The 6,222-nt window shown below is 51.2% G+C and overlaps 1 non-coding gene across 1 annotated transcript; it reads left to right on the top strand.

Annotated features, from left to right (window-relative positions):
* Positions 1 to 4,195: 4,195 nt before the first annotated feature.
* On the top strand, positions 4,196 to 4,360 carry LOC115897917. The gene has a single exon (XR_004057691.1). It is a non-coding gene; the product is annotated as a U1 spliceosomal RNA (small nuclear RNA).
* The last annotated feature ends 1,862 nt before the right edge of the window (positions 4,361 to 6,222 follow it).

The raw sequence follows: 6,222 nt of genomic DNA, 5'->3' as shown, positions 1-6,222 counted from the left end.
CTCAACTGATCCCACTCGATGCTTGAGAGACCAGGCAGATGACAGCCACTTGATGTCCATCGGGAGACGGTTTCCAACCCTGTTTCTGAACGAGGAACTCGGGTTCCTGCCTCCTACCGAGACACCGTAGCACTCTCTAAAATGTGGAGTAGCTGTAATAAATCTACTCCTATAATAATGCTTTACAGCGCAGGTCTTAGTTTTTCTTTTTTCTCGTTTCTTTTGAAATGGCATCTCGAACCAAGTCCACCAATCCCTTTACAAAAGAATGAACTGCTCCTCTGTGTGTACTTCATAGAAGGTGGAATCGGACAGAGGCAGGTTAGCGACAGTTATTCCTGAAATACAGGAGCAAAGTACAGTCTGTTGTGGTTTCCCGGATTCCTCGCCTAGCTCAGCCAGTTAAGCATGAGACATATGCCATTGAGCCACTTAGTAGTTATGCGAGTGGATAGATTGGTATGTAGAGGGAAAGGGGTGTGCTGCTGTAAAGAACAACGCTTGTTTGTCTGTGGGGAAAGAAAAGTAGAATACTTGAGATGAAAGTTGGCATACAAATAGGATACTACCGCCAGTAGTTATATTACAAACACTGTCGGCCTTTCTAATGTGAATGAACTTTACTGTCATTCCTAGTTTAAAGTTAGGTTGCGTGGTTGGATTTTTCCACTATCTTTTTCTAATTTTTCTACCATTTGGAGACCATAGGGATTTGGGCCTGTCACCCCTTGGATGGGTTCCTAGTTTGTTTACATTTTCCTGAACCCTCCTGAGTGCCCATTCTTGGTCTAGTCCCTGGTCGTGATGATTCCACACTTCCTCGGCAGCATGTTCTCTTGCCTCATTCATGAGCTGATCAGTGTTTCGTCTCTTTAACTGACATGTTCCCCAGTGCTGTTTGAACTGTTGATTTTCCGTTGCTGGCTGAGTGCGTTTTGTCCTTCACATAACCTTCACTGGTAAAAATAAGCCCATGTGATGTCCACCAGTGGATGAATGCAGGACCAAGAGCCCTAGCTTCTGGATCCAGGTCTAGCCCCTTCATCTGCGGCTCTGTGGCCCAGGGCAGGTTTGCTTGACCTCTGCCTCAGTTTTCTACTCTAAGGGACATATTGACCTACCTCACAGGGGTGTTGTGAGGATTAATAAATGTTGGTACTGTGCTTTGGAAATGTGAAAACGCTGTGTAAATGTTAAGAAATACTAAGTATAGGGCCAAAAGCTATACAGTGTTTCACTTTAACCATTTGCTATTCTGTACCAAGGTGATCTTTTCTGGGGAAGGAAGTAGAGTGGAAGGTGCATCCCTCGGCCCCTGGTTTACATTGTTAGAGTGCTTATTGTGGGAATGCACTCTAAAAAGTGGGCGTAGAATGAAAGCAGCAGTCCAGTGGTCCTGCCTTTTCTGCAGTTTCACTTTTCTTCAAGTTACAGCAGTTACCTGAAATCTGAAAACATTAAATGAAAAACTGCAGAAACGATTTATGTTTTAAATTTTATGCTGTTCTGAGCAGCGTGATGAAATCTGTTGCCGTCCTACCTGGAACGTTGAGTCACGCCTCTGCCCAGTGTGTCCATGCTGTATACACTGTCCACCCATCAACCACTAAGTAGCTGTGTTGGTTGTCAACATAACAGATCACAAGAAGATTGAGGTTGGGTGCGGTGGCTTACCCCTGTAATCCCAGTACTTTGGGGGTCCAAAGTGGGAAGATTGCTTGAGCCCAGGAGTTCAAGACCAGCCTGGGCAACTAGGCGAGATCCTATCACTAAGAAAAATTTTAAAACAACTTTGGCTGCCAGCAGTGGCTCAGGCCTATAATCCCAGCACTTTGGGAGGCCAAGGGGGGCGGATCACGAGGTCGGGAGATCAAGACCATCCTGGGTAACACGGTGAAACCCCGTCTCTACTAAAAATAACAAAAAATTAGCCGGGTTTGGAGGCGGGCGCCTGTAGTCCCAGTTACTCGGCAGGCTGAGGCGGGAGAATCACTTGAACCCGGGAGGCGGAGGTTGCAGTGAGCTGAGATTGTGCCACCGCACTCCAGCCTGGTGACAGAGCGAGACTCCGTCTCAAAAGTGTGTGTGTGAGTGTGTGTGTATTACATTAGAAGAAAAGCAAACAAGTCTAGAGAGTTGGTGGTGGTCCTAGGACTTGTAACAGGACACGTAAACTGGAGCTGAGGCTGCCACTGTGGGGTGACCTTTGGGGATTCCATGCGCTGATGCCCAGCAAGCAAAGAGAAGCAAGAGTTTGGAGCAAACAGAGAGAAGCAGGGAGGCTTTCCGTGACCCCCTTGTCTAACATGTTAAGCCCTCAACCCCAGCCTTTTCTCTCCATGCCCTCTTCTCTAACCCGTGGTCCACGTTTTTCCCCCTTCTGCTTCATATTACTTGTCTGCTCACTGTCCGTCTCCCCGTTCCATTTCTCTATTGCTTCCCGAAAAGACCACCCTCAAAACATAAAGGCTTTGCAACAACAATGATCATGCATTTCTATCCCAAGTCCGCAGTTTTGATGTTCTGCTCCCTGATACCTAGGGTCTCGGCTGGGGAATGAAACTGTTTCCATGCATTTCTCTCCACAAAGCCTCGGGCTTCCTCACGACACGGCAGCCTGTGTAGTCAGCCTTCTTCCATGGCGGCGCAAACCTCCAAGACGATTCCCGGAGACCCAGATGCCTCTGGAGCTGTAAGGATGCCTCCCACCCAGCCTCGGGAGCCCCTGGACATCGCTTCTGCCAAATGCCGTTGTGGAAGGTAGTCACTATGGCCAAACCAGATCCAAGGAGAGGGGAATTGGGCTCTACTTCTCAATGGGAGAAGTAGTAAAGAAGAAAGTTCTCAGGTGACTGTCCAAAAAAACCGGCCGGGCGCGGTCGCTCTGGGAGGCCGAAGCAAGCGGATCACCTGAGGTCAGGAGTTCAAGACCGGCCTGGTCTACTAAAATAAAAAAACTAGCCGGGCATGATGGCGGGTGCCTGTAATCCCAGCTACTCGGGAGGCTGAGACGGGAGAATCGCTGGAACCCGGGGAGATCGCGCCACTGCACTCCAGCCTGGACAACAAGAGCGAAACTCCGTCTCAAAAATAACAACAACAACAACAACAACAACAACAATAAAATAATAATAACCGTGTATTTACAGATTTTCCCAAGTGTTTAAAAACGGTTTGTTGTCCAGCGTTATACACTTAACTCGACCAGTGCACGCACGGTTTGCATAGTGGACAACTTTGTCCTTTGTCCTGACTTTTTTTCCTTCAAAGTAAGAGGCTTGATTCTCCCCCGACTCCACCCGGCCCCCCCTCCTTTAGGTTCTCCTAGGTTTCGTCGCCGCGTATGTTAGTTACAGTCATTTCCGACAGGCCTACCAGGGAAGATGCTCAAGGAAAACGATGTTCTGTCAAGCTGCTTGGGGAAATCTTAGTGCTTAATGTTTAACCGCGGGGGGGAGGAGGGGAACCTCATAATAGTTATGTCCTGTGGGGAAGACTTCTGTTGGGCTGGCGAGAAGAGAAGGGGCCGAAACGTGCTTTTTGCTGAGAGGAAGGTGAGCCCAAACCCGAGCCCTGCCCGGCCCAGACGCTAGGTCCCTCGGGGACTGGGCGGTGCGGCCGCAAGCTCTTTCTCTCTCTCTCCCTCTTTCTCTCTCTCTCTCTCCCTCCCTCTCTCTCTCTCTCTCTCCCGCCCCCTTCTTCTCGCTCTCTCCCTCTCGCCGTCTTCTTCTCTCTCTCTTTCTCTGTCACTGTCTCTCTCTCTCCCCCCACTTCTTCTCTCTCTTTCTCTCTGTGTCTGTCTCTCTCTCTCTCTCGTCCTCTCAGGTCTCCCTTTCAGGTCCCAGACTCCCGGCCGCGTCCCCACTTGCGCCCACCCAGTCCCGGAGACACCCAGGCCTGTCCCTCAGTAGGTCCCCGGGCAGGCAGCTGGAGAGACCGGAGCGCCGGGGACGTCCCCCCAGCGAGGGCGTGGCGTATGCAGATGAGCACGGCGCGCGGAGGCTGCCGGTCACGCTCGGTCTGGGACCCCACGTCCCGCGCGGATTTCCGAGTGCTGCCGGTGTGATTTTCCCTAGCGGCGAGGGGGAGCGAGGGGGCTGGAGAGGGTGAGGCGGCTGGGGCCGCATGAGAGAAGTGACCGTGTGTTAGAGTGTAGTGGGCGCGAGGGTGTGAGAGAAAGCGGGAGTGACAACTCACACTTACCTGCCAGAGGAAATACCATGATCATGAAGGTGGTTTTCCCAGGGTGAGGCTTATTCGTTGCACGCGGGATGTGTTGATCCCTGCGATTTCCCTAAATGTGGCACACTCGACTGCATGGTTTAGTGGTAGTGGGAGACTGAGTTCGCGCTTTCTCCTGGTGTTCGAGAGGTTAACAAACATGCCCAGCCAGGTTGGTTCCCTAGGTTGGCGAACTGCGCAGTTACGCTGCGTTAGCCTGCAAAATGTTGCTGCGCTGAAGCTTTTCTTCTCTTTATATGGGTGTAAGAGCTCCCGTCTTTTTTTCTTCGCCCGCCCGGGGAAGAGCCTTTGGCACCGGTTTGCCTGGAAACGTTACGATCTCCTGCTTTTCCAGGCCAAAGCCGCGTTTTTCCTGCAAGTTTGGGGTGTGTAGAGAAAAAAGCCAGAACAGCTTTCTCGGGCGTGGACTAGGCCCCTGGGGAAAATATCCCAGGATCTGTTAACCGCTAGCAGAAACGACAGAGTATGTATGGGCAATTAATCCTGGTACAGGCAAGCCGGATAGGCTCAGAGGTTTAGGAAGAACCCGTCAGGGTTGAGTTCCCCGCGTCCCCACCTACGGGGAGATCGAGTCCGCGGGAGCTGCTGATCTCACCCAGGCAGGTGCTGGGCTTGTTGGCAGCAGGATCTTCTGGAAGGACTAGAACTGACTCATCCCACTCCCAAAGAGAAGCAGGCGTGTCATGCATGACAGTGAAGGCCGGACTACAAGGCCCTCAAGAACAGTTTGGGTCCTCGCTAACGGCCTTGAGAGACCACGCAAGACTGGTCAGAACAGCCATGTAGAAAGGCTTTTCATGGGCCGGGCGCGGTGACTCGCCTCTAAACCCAGCACTTTGAGAGGCCGAGACGAGCGGATCACTTTGAGGCCAGGAGTTGGAGACCAACCTGGGCAACATGGTGAAAATACAAAAAATTAGCCGGGCGTCGTGGCTCGTGCCTGTAATTCCAGCTGCTCGAGAGGCCGAGGCATGAGAATTGCTTAAACCCGGGAGGCGGAGGTTGCACTGAGCCGAGATGGCGCCACTGCACTCCAGCCTGGGCGACAGAGCAAGACTCCGTCAAAAAAAAAAAAAAAAAAAAAAAAAGGAGGGAGGGAGGGAAGGAGGCTTTTCATGAATGCTTTTAAGGTCTCCTGACAGCCTCTGTACATGTCCCCAGGAGGAAACAAGACACTCTGATGTTCAGGGCCACCATCCTGACATGGACCTTTCCTCCAATTATAATGTTGCCATTTTGCTATCTTAAGACCCTTATGCCCAAGCCTTCTCAGACCTCAGCACCCCTGGGATATGTGTAATAGAAGGGTAAATACAGGCTAGGCGCCGTGGCTCATGTCTGTAATCCCAGCACTTTGGGAGGCCCAGGTGGGCGGATCACCTGAGGTCAGGAGCTCGAGACCAGCTTGACCAACATGGCAAAATCCTGTCTCTACTAAAAACACAAAAATTAGCGGGGCAAGGTGGCGGGCGCCTGTAGTCCCAGCTACTCGGGAGGCTGAGGCAGGAGAATCGCTTGAACCCGGGAGTCAGAGAGGTTGCAGTGAGCCGAGATCATGCCACTTGTACCACTCCAGCCAGCCCGGGCCACAGAGCCAGACTCCGTCTCAAAAAAGAAAAAAAAATCCAGGCAGCTTTCTAGTCACCTGTGGATGGAGCAGTCAACAAAATAGGCAAGAATCGCTGACCTGGAGCTTACATTCCAAGTGGGTGAAGTTAGACAGAAAACTCAGAAAACTAAAACATACAGCATGTTCGATCAGTGCTTCTTAAACTTCGCCGCGGACATTCTGAATGCACATTCTGACTCAGTAGATGTTGCGAAGGTGGAGCCTAAGAGTCTGCACTCTTTTTTTTTTTTTTTTTTTTTTTTTTTTTTTTTTTTTTGAGACGGAGTCTTGCTCTGTTGCCCAGGCTGGAGTGTAATGGCGCGATCACGGCTCACTGTAACCTCCGCCTCCCGGGTTCAAGCGGTTCTCCT

The sequence above is a fragment of the Rhinopithecus roxellana genome, chromosome 5 (assembly GCF_007565055.1).
Source record: "Rhinopithecus roxellana isolate Shanxi Qingling chromosome 5, ASM756505v1, whole genome shotgun sequence".
Lineage (NCBI taxonomy): Eukaryota > Metazoa > Chordata > Mammalia > Primates > Cercopithecidae > Rhinopithecus > Rhinopithecus roxellana.
Note: the sequence above shows the minus strand (reverse complement) of the source record. Positions and strands in the feature narration are given on the sequence as shown.